Genomic DNA, 13932 nt, shown 5'->3' with positions numbered 1-13932 from the left:
AGCATACTTGGAATTATTTGGAATTTCTAGGGCATTTGGAATTATTTCTTTAAAAAGCTTCCTTCTCACAATATTCAGTCATACAAATTCCAGCTAGAATTTGTATAACTGAATTCCAGACCAACTCGTATTTTACTCACAGAAATTTATCTTATTGACTTCACCTGAGGAATACCACAAGATTTTCTTTATCTCCTTTTTATTTATTTTTTTTCCTTTTTTAAAAAATTTTATTTTATTTTTAAACTTTACAATATTGTATTGGTTCTGCCATATATCGAAATGAATCTGCCACAGGCATACAAGTGTTCCCCATCCTGAACCCTCCTCCCTCCAATGGAGTCCAAATAGTGCCTCAAGGCAGAATACCAGGATCATCATCAGTTCAGTTCAGTTCAGTTGCTCAGTCCTGTCTGACTCTTTGCGACCCCATTAGTTTCAGCATGACAGGCCTCCCTGTCAATCACCAACTCCCGGAGTTCATCCAAACTCATGACATCAAGTTGGTGACGCCATCCAGCCATCTCATCCGCTGTCGTCCCCTTCTCCTGTCCCCAATCCCTCCCAGCATCAGGGTCTTTCCCAATGAGTCAACTCTTCGCATGAGGTGGCCAAAGTATTGGAGTTTCAGCTTTAGCATCAGTCCTTCCAAAGAAATCCCAGGACTGACCTCCTTTAGGATGGACTGGTTGGATCTCCTTGCAATCCAAGGGACTCTCAAGAGTCTTCTCTAACACCACAGTTCAAAAGCATCAATTCTTCAGCACTCAGTCCAACTCTCATGTCCATACATGACCACTGGAAAAACCATAGCCTTGACTAGACGAACCTTTGTTGGCAAAGGAATGTCTCTGCTTTTGAATATATTATCTAGGTTGGTCATAACTTTCCTTCCAAGGAGTAAGCATCTTTTAATTTCATGGCTGCAATCACCATCTGCAGTGATTTTGGAGCCCCCAAAAATAAAGTCCGACACTGTTTCCACTGTTTCCCATCTATTTCCCATGAAGTGATGGAACCAGATGCCATGATCTTAGTCTTCTGAATGTTGAGCTTTAAGCCAACTTTTTCACTCTCCTCTTTCACTTTCATTAAGAGTCTTTTTAGTTCCTCTTCACTTTCTGCCATAAGGGTGGTGTCATCTGCATATCTGAGGTTATTGATATTTCTCCTGGCAATCTTGATTCCAGCTTGTGCTTCTTCCAGTCCAGTGTTTCTCATGATGTACTCTGCAGAGAAGTTAAATAAGCAGGGTGACAATATATAGGCTTGACGTACTCCTTTTCCTATTTGGAACCGGTCTGTTGTTCCATGTCCAGTTCTAACTGTTGCTTCCTGACCTGCATACAGGTTTCTCAAGAGGCAGGTCAGGTGATCTGGTATTCCCATCTCGTTCAGAATTTTCCACAGTTTGTTGTGATCCACACAGTCAAAGGCTTTGGCATAGCCAATAAAGCAGAAATAGATGTTTTTCTGGAACTCTCTTGCTTTTTCCATGATCCAGCGGATGTTGGCAATTTGATCTCGGGTTCCTCTGCCTTTTCTAAAACCGGCTTGAACATCTGATGGACCATCATAGGATTCAACTTATTTGTCTGCCTTTGCTTAGGAATCACAAGATTTCTTACACAATGTTTGAAAATAAAAATTTTCCATTTCTTTAAATAATTTGAAAACTATTTCTGAAGAGAGTCACAGGGAGCTTAGTATAAATATTCAATTTCCTTTTCTTCTAAAACAATATTATAGTTAGGAATGCATTGTACCTTTTAAGTGATTATACAAAGATAAAAAGAAATGACTGACATGGTCTTTGAAAAAAATGTGATATATCAAACTGAATATCTTTTTTTTTTTTTAAGAAACTCTAATAAAGCCACATTACAGTCTGTGAAAGAAAAGTAACACATAAATTCAGAGAAAAGAGAAAGAAGAGAAAGGCAGAGAAAATAAGAGAGAAGAAAAAGAAAACATAGAAGTCTGTTAGGTAATGGTGGTCTCCATAGAGAAGCATGAACAACCAGGAGAGAGGGAAGACAATAAAGGAATAATAATGAGAAGATGAGGAAGAGGAGGAAGAGAGGAAAAGCAAAAGTGGAAGAAGAATCAGAGAAAACAATGCTGTCTCTAAGACTGAGACTAAGATTTGTTGAAAACTCTTACTTGTGTTAAAATTCATATTAACAGTAAAAGCAAAAGTAGGAGCTGTGGAAATGCCATGCCTATGAGCTCAGTCGCTCAGTGGTGTTTGAATCTTTGGGACTTATGGAGTGTAGCCTACCAGGCTCCTTTGTCCATGGGATTACCTGCGAGAATACTGAGTGAATTGCCATTTTATTTTCAAGGAGATCTTCCCAACCCTGGGATTTAACCCCTGTTTCCTACAGCTCTTGCATTGCAAGCAAATTCTGTTTTTTTTTAATTAATTAATTTATTTTAATTGGAGGCTAGTTACTTTACAATATTGTATTGGTTTTGCCATACATTGACATGAATCAGCCATGGGTGCACATGTGTCCCCCATCCTGAACACCCCTTCCCACATCCCTCCCCATCCCATCCCTCAGGGTCATCCAGTGCACCAGCCCTGAGCACCCTGTCTCATGCATTGAACCTGGACTGGCAACCTATTTCACATATGATAATATACATGTTTCAATGCTATTCTCTCAAATCATCCCACCCTCACCTTCTCCCACAGAGTCCAAAAGTCTGTTCTTTACATCTGTGTCTCTTGCGGTCTCGCATATAGGGTCATTGTTGCCATCTTTCTAAACTCCATATATATTCGGTAATATACTGTATTGGTGTTTTTCTTTCTGAATTACTTCACTCTGTATAATAGGCTCCAGTTTCATCCACCTCATTAGAACGGGTTCAAATGCATTCTTTTTAATAGCTGAGTAATATTCCACTGTGTATATGTACCACAGCTTCCTTATCCATTCATCTGCTGATGGACATCTAGGTTGCTTCAATGTCCTGGCTATTGTAAACAGTGCTGCGATGAACACTGGGGTACATGTGTCTCTTTCGATTATGGTTTCCTCGGTGTGTATGCCCAGCAGTGGGATTGCTGCCTCATCTTGAGAAAGAAGAATGGAACTGGAGAATCAACATACCTGACTTCAGACTATATTATAAAGCTACAGTCATCAAGACAGTATGGTACTGGCACAAAGACCGAAAAATAGATCAACGGAACAAAATAGAAAGCCCAGAGATAAATCCATGCTCCTATGGACACCTTATCTTTGACAAAGGAGACAAGAATATACAATGGAGAAAAGATAATCTCTTTAACAAGTGGGGCTGGGGAAACTGGTCAACCACCTATAAAAGAATGAACCTAGAACACTTTTTAACACCACACACAAAAATAAACTCAAAATGGATTAAAGATCTAAATGTAAGACCAGAAACTATAAAACTCCTAGATGAAAACATAGGCAAAACACTCTCTGACATAAATCCCAGCAGGATCCTCTATGACCCACCTCCCAGAATAATGGAAATAAAAGCAAAAATAAACAAATGGGACCTAATTAAACTTAAATGCTTTTGCACAACAAAGGGAACTATAAGCAAGGTGAAAAGACAGCCTTCAGAATGGGAGAAAGTAATAGCAGATGAAGCAACTGACAAAGAATTAATCTCAAAAATATACATGCAGCTTCTGCAGCTCAATTCCAGAAAAATAAATGACCCAATCAAAAAATGGGCCAAAGACCTAACCTAAACAGACATTTCTCCAAAGAAGACATGCAGATGGCTAATAAACACATGAAAAGATGTTCAACATCACTCATTATCAGAGAAATTCAAATCAAAAGCACAGTGAGGTACCATCTCCCACCAGTCAGAGTGGCTGCTATCAAAATTCTACAATGAATGCTGGAGAGAGTGCAGGGAAAAGGGAATGCTCTTACACTGCTGGTGGGAATGCAAACTAGTATATCCACTGTGGAGAACAGTGTGGAGATTCCTTTAAAAACTGGAAATAGAACTGCCATATGACCCAGAAATCCCACTGCTGGGCATATACTCAAGGAAAGAGCCATGTGCACCCCAAAGTTTATGGAGGCACTGTTCACAATAGCTAGGACATGGAAGCAACCTAGATGTCCATTGGCAGATGAATGGGTAAGAAAGCTGTGGTACATATGCACAATGGAATATTATTCAGCTATTACAAAGAACACATTAGAATCAGTTCTAATGTGGTGGATGAAACTGGAGCCTATTATACAGAGTGAAGTAAGTCAGGAAGAGAAACCCCAATACAGTATATTAACACATATATATGGAATTCAGAAAGATGGTAAAGATGACCCTATATGTGAGACAGCAAAAGAGACACAGATATAAAGAACAGACTTTTGGACCCTGTAGGACAAGGTGAGGATGGGATGATTTGAGAGAATATCATTGAAACATGTATATTACCATATGTGAACTAGATCACCAGTCCAAGTTCGATGCATGAAACAGGGCACTTGAAGCCAGTGCACTGGGACAATGCTGAGGGATGAGATGGGAAGGGAGATGGGATGGGGGTTCAGGATGGGGGACACATGTACACTTATGGCTGTTTTCATGTCAATGTATGGCAAAAACCAACACAATATTGTAAAGTAATTAGCTTCCAATTAAAATAAATAAATTAATTAAAAAAAACATAAGTCTCAACTTTTCATTGTAAATAAATTTTTTAGTTAACAGGGCTTTGAGGTCCAAACTGCAAGTTTTACAAATGGATTCAAAATATAACTTGTCCTGTGTGGGCTTAGGGCAAAGTACTAAGCCCTACCTTTACTCAATGACTAATTATACATTAACTGAAGAACAGAGTTCAAAATACTTCTTTTGATAAGAAGTGGCTGGTTTGATAAGAGGATCCTTGAACAATACACTCCCTTCCACCTCACCTTGATTTGACTGCTTAACAGGAGCTGACAGATAAGGGGTAGGAGGCATGGAGAAGTCAGCCAGCCTAAGACTGCATTTCTTAATTCTGGACTGTACAGTATAATCAGCTTCCCTGATGGTTCAGAGGCAAAGAATCCACCTGCAATGCTAGAGATCAGGATTTAATCCCTGGGTTGGGAAGATCCCAGAGGAGGAAATGGCAACCCACTTCAGTATTCTTCTCTGGAGAATCCCATGGCCAGAGGAGCCTGGCAGGCTGCAGTCCACGGGGGCATGCAAGAGTGGGACACAACTGAGCACGGGAGCACTAGGGCACAGTATAGTCACTTGAGAATATATCTTAAATTACTGATTCATAGTTCTATCTTCTCTTCCTTCTTTCCACCCCTAAGAAATTTCTATTTGATTAGTCTGAGATAGGCCCTGGGCAGGTTTGTTAATCAGTAACAAGTCTGGTTTAGTTTAATTTGTCTATAATTGGTCTACGTAAATGATCAAGTGAACATAAAAGTTCTTCTTGTTTCAGCACTAGATACTCTATGGTTGACTTGCATGACGAGAAAAATTAAAAAAGAAATCTAATCTGACATTTATCCATTGAGTTTCTGTGTATATGCTGTTTGTGGATATATTCAAATGAATAACTGCTTCTGAAGTATTGTTTTGTGATCATATAAGGTTCAGAGTACAAGGTCTCCTTTCCTGCTTCTGGTTAATTCCATGCTGCACCTGCAGCACTCAAGAACCAGAAACCTGATTCATACGACTGAAACTTCTCTCTGACCCGGGGATATTGCCTTGGGTCATATAATCTCTTCCCCCTCTGTGTTTTTAGAAGGGACACAAAGATATTTCAAAATCCTGCCAACACAACTCAGGACCAAGCTTAGACTTTCTCTGGGCCACAAGTGACTGACGTGAAGCATCTTTCTTCTTAAGATGGTGACTTATCCAATAGATCACTATAGAAAATCACCTATGACGAATGGAAATCATAAAGGTGAGTTTTATTTTTTGATACTGCTGATATTGTTTGTGCTTTTGTGTGTGTGTGTGTGTTAGAGAGAAAGAGAGCCTGTATGTCTAGCTAGTGCTTCTAACAAAAGCATTTGAGTCACAAAGATAGAGCGGACCTCAGGGTACAAGGCGTGAGACTTGGATTTCCACTCCTTCAAGTCTGGTCAATCTGACTTCCATACATTCTTTTCTGTATGTCATTAGAACATCACTTATTTCAAAAATATAATCAGAAATGAGCAACTAATGTGTGATATTTGCATTCTAAAGTCATAAAAAATTACCTCATAGAACTGAAAACAAATACTCTCATACTGGCTTCCCTGGTGGTTCAGACAGTAAGGAATCTGCTTGCAATGCAGGAGACCTGGGTTCAAACCCTGGGTTGGGAAGCTACTCTAAGGGAATGGCTACCCACTGCAGTATTCTTGCCTGGAGAATTCCATGGATGGAGGAGCCTGGCAGGCAGGCTACAGTTCATGGGGTTGCAAAGAATTGGACGTGGCTGAGCAACTAACACACTTTACTCTCAAAACTGGCCACTCTGTGTAATGTTAAAATAAAGGCTTCTTTTAAGGAACACATTGCTGTGAAATTCCAAGATATTATTTTAATATTTTTATATTCATGAATTTTAATATCCATGGTGAATATGTTTTAATGTGCACTAATTAGAAATATTTAGGAGTGGAGTAGAGATCCAACTTGTGGTGGCTAATATTCTGATATATAATAAGTCCTGAAAAAATTGATGTTTAATGCCACTGTAGGTGAGTAAGCAACCATCTCTGTTTGGAAAAATAAGCGAGGACAACTCATGAACAGATAGAGATTGGAAAAAGTTTTTCTGGCCATCAGTGTGGTATTATTCAAATTTTTGTAACAGAAGATTTATATAATGCTCTAAAATTGTTTTATGCAAGAATATGGCATTGGAATACTTTGATGTTAACTTTAAACATTGAACTGCTTTGCAATATGTAGTGAAGATAAAAAATAGCTTTTTGTTGCAGCTATTTTTTTCATTAGAATGGTTGATATGTACAGGTAAGTTTCTCCAGTGTTCCTTATGTAGAAGACCATATTATCACATACACATTTTTGCTATTATTGATTAATCTGTTTAGAATCTAAAATATGCATATATAACAGGAAAGATAATGTAGTTTGTTACATTGACTTCCTCAATGATGATTATATGTCACTTTTGAAATTAAACACAATTTTTTTCATTGCTTTACTTATTATGATTTTATGCATGTATTTCATATACATAATAATTAGCTTGCTTTCAAAGCAATACTCAGTAGTGGAAAAATATGAGGACAAAGAAGTGACAGAGAATGATAGTCCTACGGATAGGAATAGATGTAGGAAATGTTTTAGAAAGACACATCAATTTATATTAAAAAATGAATGGAATAGTAGATAATATCCATGCTGTAGAAAACTGAAGAACATTGGTTGAAAAATAAAAATCTGATTTAGCAATGTTATTGCTGCTGACCTTTATCTGTGAATTTGCAGTATAATGCTAGGCTGCTGCTGCTGCTAAGTTGCTTCAGTCCTGTCCGACTCTGTGCGACCCCATGGACTGCAGCCCAGCAGGCTCCTCTGTCGATTGGATTTTCCAGCCAAGAGTGCTGGAGTGGGGTGCCATTGCCTTCTCCGATAATGCTAGGAGAAGAAGTATAGTTATACATGATAGATAAGACAATGGCAGGTGATCTGGTCACTTTTTGAGGAAGAAGATAGGATGAAGGAGCTAAAATACCAGTAGATGGTATGACTATTTACCTAGAAGGAGAGCTGGACCAAACTTTCTGCTCACATGGTACCAATAGCAATTAAGTAGATAAAATCAGTTCTCTCAGGCATTTCTCAGGCATTTGGCTGAGAGAATAGGTAGGAAATTAGTGGATCTCGAGCAAGAAGAATACTAATATAAACGAAAAGAAGTAAGAACATTTTATACTTCTTTTTGTGTAAAATACATCATTACACATAATGAAACCGTAAAATGACATTTCATTAAGTACAGATGGCTACATCTCAGACTTAAATTCTTAGAATTCTGGAAATTTATATCAATTACTTAGATATTCATTAAAAAAACAGCAATTAAATAATCTGAATGACATATAAGACTATATTATTAACTTCAAATGCATTTTCTGAAAAAATTTACACACAGAATTTTCATTTAAATGAATGAGCTTTTTCACATACTTTTAAAGGTTATGCTCCGTTTACAGTAATTACAAAACATTGCCTGTGTTCCCTGTGTTGTTCAGTGTGTCCTTGTAGCCTGTCTTACACTCAATAGTTTGTACCTCCCACACCCATACCACTCTTATGTTGCCCCCCTCCTTAAAAACTGTATATAAAATGAGAATGAACGTTTTCTCATGTAGGCTTCCACAGTAAAGATCAGATGCAAAGATGAAAAAGGATTTTCCCTGTTTATTGCTCATTTCTCAGATTCTTGCTTTTTGTCATAAAATTTGATTCTCTTGGATGTGATTCTGTCTTACATAGTGACTTGCGTCACCAAATAAAATTTCAGATTTTATCTCTTATATATTGTTGTAAAGTACTGTTATGTACTCAAATTTAAGTTTCTAGGAAATCAATTGGAAAAGATTTTACTATTTATACAAAATTCTGTTGGATTCTTAGCCAAATTTATATCTTTAAGTAAATTATCTGCTAACCGCTGTTAGTTTGCAGTTAGATGTTTTAAATGTTTAAGTGAAGCACTCATAACTGGAATATTTAAGTGTATCATTTTTACTGTTTCTTATTGAAGTATAGGTGATTTATAGTTTCATGTATGCAACATATTGATTTGATGTTTTTGTGTATTAACACTCCATTTAAATTATTACATAATGTTGCTACATACTCTGTGCTGCACATTACATTCTAGTATATTATTTATTTATATCTAGCAGTTTATACCTCTTAATCCTCTTCCCCTATCTGTCCTCTTCCTCCAACTTTCTTTCTCCTTGTAACCACTAGCCATTCTCTGTTTCTGTGTCAGTTTCTCTTTCATTGTATTGGTATATTTGTTTTGTTTTCCAGATTCCACACATAATAGAAAATATACAGTATTTTTATTTCTCTGTCTGACTTATTTCATCAAGCATCATACCATCTAGATCCATCCATTTTGTTGTAAATGGCAGAATTTAATTTTTTGTGGTTGAATAATATTCCATAGAGGGATTGGGGGCAGGAGGAGAAGGGGATGACAGAGGATGAGATGGCTGGATGGCATCACCAACTGGATGCACATGAGTTTGGGTGAACTCCGGGAGTTGGTGATGGACAGGGAGGCCTGGTGTGCTGCAATTCATGGGGTCACAAAGAGTCAGACACGACTGAGTCATTGAACTGAACTGAATATTCCATATACATATATTACACACACACACACACACACATAAAATGACATTTTTCAAAATAAAAGAATATGTAGAAAATGGGATTTCTTACACAACTACCTAGAAAACGCAATAGCATTTTATTCTGCTCTGGTGGGTGATGCAGTGTCTTATGTACACATTTATTTGCTTAATTTCAAAAGGGGAAGAGAATAATTACTTGTTGTTTTTAATGTACTCACACTTCCTCCTTGCAGCACCAAGAATATGATCCTCTGTACCATATTCAAGGCTTAGGATTCCTGGGTGTGTCTGAGGCCGCACACAAAGCAGGAAACAAAGCCTAAAAGATGACCAGTTGCCACTGAGCTGGAATGTGACATGGGGTCTTAGGTGGGAAGGTAGCTTCATGATAGCATGGATGGTTAAGAGTCAATGTGAGAGTAGAATAGGAAAAAGGAAAAAAGAGAAATGGTTGTGAAAAAGAAGGTCCAGATGGGTCACCAGATTCTGAAAAAATATTAGGAGGCTGATTGTGTAGCTTACATCACAATGAAAGCAAAAATTAAGGGTTCTCTGAGTAGACAAATGGGAGAATAGTCTGATAGGATGCTGTATGAATACTTTATCACAGACTACTAGTGCTGACATTTCACTACTTTGAATAGATGTTTGAAACTTTGTTGCTGTTGTTCTTTAGTTGCTCATTCTTTGAGACCCAGTGGACTGAAGAACCCCATGCCTCCCTGTCCTTCACTATCTCCTGAAATTTGCTCAAACTCGTGTCCATTGAATCCGTGATGCCCTCCAATCATCTCATCCTCTGTCATCCCCTTCTCCTGCCTTCAATCTTTCCCAGTCTCAGGGTCTTTTCTAGAGTCAGCTCTTGGCATCAGGTGGTCAAAGTAGGTGCTTCAGCTTCAATATAAGTCCTTCCACTGAGTATTCTGTGTTTGATTTCCTTGTAGTCCAAGGGACCCTCAAGAGTCTTCTCCATCATCACAGTTCGAAAGCATCAATTCTACAGCATTCAACTTTCTTTACAGTCCAACTCACATCCATAATGTTACAACTTTTGCTTCAACCATCAAATATATTTTAGAAAACTCAAAAAGAAAAAAGAAAAACCTATCATATTTGTCCATTTTTGTACTCCTTCCCTTGTTCTGTCTTCCTTAATGATGTTCCAAGACTTCTTATTTTATCATTCCCTTTCAATTTCAAGACCTTTATTTAGCTATTCTTTTAGGACAGGTCTGCTGGCAAGAAATTCTCTTAGCTTACCTTAATCTGAAAATGTCTTTCAGTTCAGTTCAGTTCAGTCACTCAGTCGTGTCTGACTCTTTTCGATCCCTTGAATCGCAGCACACCAGGCCTCCCTGTCCATCACCAACTCCCGGAGTTCACCCAGACTCACGTCCATCGAGTCAGTGATGCCATCCAGCCATCTCATCCTCTGTCGTCCCCTTCTCCTCCTGTCCCCAACCCCTCCCAGCATCAGAATCTTTTCCAATGAGTCAACTCTTCACATGAGGTGGCCAAAGTACTGGAGTTTCAGCTTTAGCATCATTCCTTCCAAAGAAATCCCAGGACTGACCTCCTTCAGAATGGACTGGTTGGATCTCCTTGCAGTCAAGGGACTCTCAAGAGTCTTCTCCAACACCACAGCTCAAAAGCATCAATTCCTCAGCACTCAGCCTTCTTCACAGTCCAACTCTCACATCCATACATGACCACAGGAAAAACCAGAGCCTTGACTAGATGGACCTTTGTTGGCAAAGTAATGTCTCTGCTTTTGAATATACTATCTAGGTTGATCATAACGTTCCTTCCAAGGAGTAAGACTCTTTTAATTTCATGGCTGCAATCACCATCTGCAGTGATTTTGGAGCCCCCCAAAAATAAAGTTTGACACTGTTTCCACTGTTTCCCATCTATTTCCCATGAAGTGATGGAACCAGATGCCATGATCTTAGTCTTCTGAATGTTGAGCTTTAAGCCAACTTTTTGACTCTCCACTTTCACTTTCATCAAGAGGCTTTTCAGTTCCTCTTCACTTTCTGCCATAAGGGTGGTGTCACCTGCATATCTGAGGTTATTGATATTTTTCCCGGCAATCTTGATTCCAGCTTGTGCTTCTTCCAGTCCAGTGTTTCTCATGATGTACTCTGCAGAGAAGTTAAATAAGCAGGGTGACAATATATAGGCTTGACGTACTCCTTTTCCTATTTGGAACCGGTCTGTTGTTCCATGTCCAGTTCTAACTGTTGCTTCCTGACCTGCATACAGGTTTCTCAAGAGGCAGGTCAGGTGGTATGGTATTCCCATCTCTTGAAGAATTTTCCACAGTTTATTGTGATCCACACAGTTAAAGGCTTTGGCATAGTCAATAAAGCAGAAATAGATGTTTTTCTGGAACTCTCTTGCTTTTTCCATGATCCAGTGGATGTTGGCAATTTGATCTCTGGTTCCTCTGCCTTTTCAAAAACCAGCTTGAACATCAGGAAGTTCACAGTTCATGTATTGCTGAAGCCTGGCTTGGAGAATTTTGAGCATTACTTTACTAGCATGTGAGATGAGTGCAATTGTGTGGTAGTTTGAGCATTCTTTGGCATTGCCTTTCTTTGGGATTGGAATGAAAACTGACCTTTTCCAGTCCTGTGGTCACTGCTGAGTTTTCCAAATTTGCTGGCATAGTGAGTGCAGCACTTTCACAGCATCATCTTTCAGGATTTGAAATAGCTCAACTGGAATTCCATCAACTCCACTAGCTTTGTTCGTAGTGATGCTTTCTAAGGCCCACTTGACTTCACATTCCAGGATATCTGTGCCTAGGTCAGTTGCCGGGGTCCAGCCCCAGTGGATCCAGGGAAATTTGAAGGAGAGACGGCATGGGCAAATACACTGGCTTTAATTAAATATTAATTAGAGACATAAAGAGTAATAGAATGAGGATAGCTCAGCAGGAAAATTCAGTGGAGAAAAGAGGCTGAGTAGCTTGGTTTATGCGAAAAACCAATAAAACTTCAAGCCAAGAAGTTTGCACCACTTACGTAGGCTGCAGGTGTCCTTCCGTTCTCCCATGGGAGAGGAGACACTGAGGCCTCCCCGGTCGGATCTTAGAAGCCCAGGCAAAATTAGTAAGCTTGGCGGGCCTCCACGCTCTAGATGGAAACTCAGCCAGAGGTTGAGAGAGAGAATGACATGAGGAGACCAGTATTTCGAGGAACTGATCCCATTTTTTATTTTTCCAGGGTCTGTTTTTATACACTGAGATATTATATAAAAGTCACTCAGGGTCAGCAGTCCTGACTTTTATCAAAGTCAGGTGCTTCATACAAATGTATACAGAGGTCTTAGGGGTGTTACATCATCTTCTGGCCAGGGGGCCTGCTGATAATTTATGACCCTCTCCTTGTGACAGTGGTCAGTCAACCAGAACACTTATTTCTCCAGGGGTGATTATTCTTAAAACAGACGCCACCTTCCGAAGGTACCAGATAAAATTACATTCCTATAGGGTGAGGGTGTAGTGGGTTTTAATTAAGGGAAGAATTTACTTAACCTAAGGTCTAATGTGATTAATATCAAAGGTTAATACTTATTTCTATATATTCATTAATGTGTATAAGGGCAGGGGATGTGGAGACTTAGCAGCAAACATTGGCTCAACAAATGAAAAACCTTCACCAATACAATTTCTAATCAGCCCACTATACTATACTAATAGTTTTCTAACTTCTCTAAAGAACCTGTTTTTAGAAGGTTTAAAGCATCTCGTGCCTCTCATGGTTCGGAGGCTGTGAACAATCACATGTGGCTGGACAAGCCTGTCAGGCAGGCTAGAGAACCTTCAGAGGAGTTTGTAGGTTGAAACACTCCTATCACGCCCAGGAATTATTATTAACTGGAGCTCTAAGTTAACTCCTTCTCCAAAAGAGGTGGTGGGGGACAGCTCCCCGTAAAGTCAGAGGTGAGAGCACAAAATAGTAAAGTGGGTCTTGGGGGTAGATGCTCGAGAATTTCCAGGGGTACTCCTGGGGCTCGATCCTGCCTTTGCATATGTCAAGCCTCCTTCCTCATGACCTTTGCCATGGGCGGAGTTCCTCACACTGGCTCCTGGCAGTCAGTGATCACACCATTGTGATTATCTGGGTCGTGAAGATTTTTTTTTTTTGGTGAAGATCTTTTTTGTACAGTTCTTCTGTGTATTCTTGCCACCTCTTCTTCATATCTTCTGCTTCTGTTAGGTCCATACCATTCTGTCCTTTATCGAGCCCATCTTTGCATGAAATGTTCCCTTGGTATCTCTAATTTTCTTGAAGAGTCTTTCCCATTCTGTTGTTTTCCTCTATTTCTTTGCATTGATCACTAAGGAAGGCTTTCTTATCTCTCCTTGCTATTCTTTGGAACTCTGCATTCAGATGCTTATATCTTTCCTTTTCTCCTTTGCTTTTCACTTCTCTTCTTTTCACAGCTATTTGTAAGGCCTCCCCAGACAGCCATTTTGCTTTTTTGCATTTCTTTTCCATGGGGATGGTCTTGATCCCTGTCTCCTGTGCAATGTTACAAACCTCATTCCATAGTTCATCAGGCA

The sequence above is a fragment of the Bubalus kerabau genome, chromosome 3 (assembly GCF_029407905.1).
Source record: "Bubalus kerabau isolate K-KA32 ecotype Philippines breed swamp buffalo chromosome 3, PCC_UOA_SB_1v2, whole genome shotgun sequence".
Lineage (NCBI taxonomy): Eukaryota > Metazoa > Chordata > Mammalia > Artiodactyla > Bovidae > Bubalus > Bubalus kerabau.
This window is presented reverse-complemented; position numbering follows the sequence as displayed.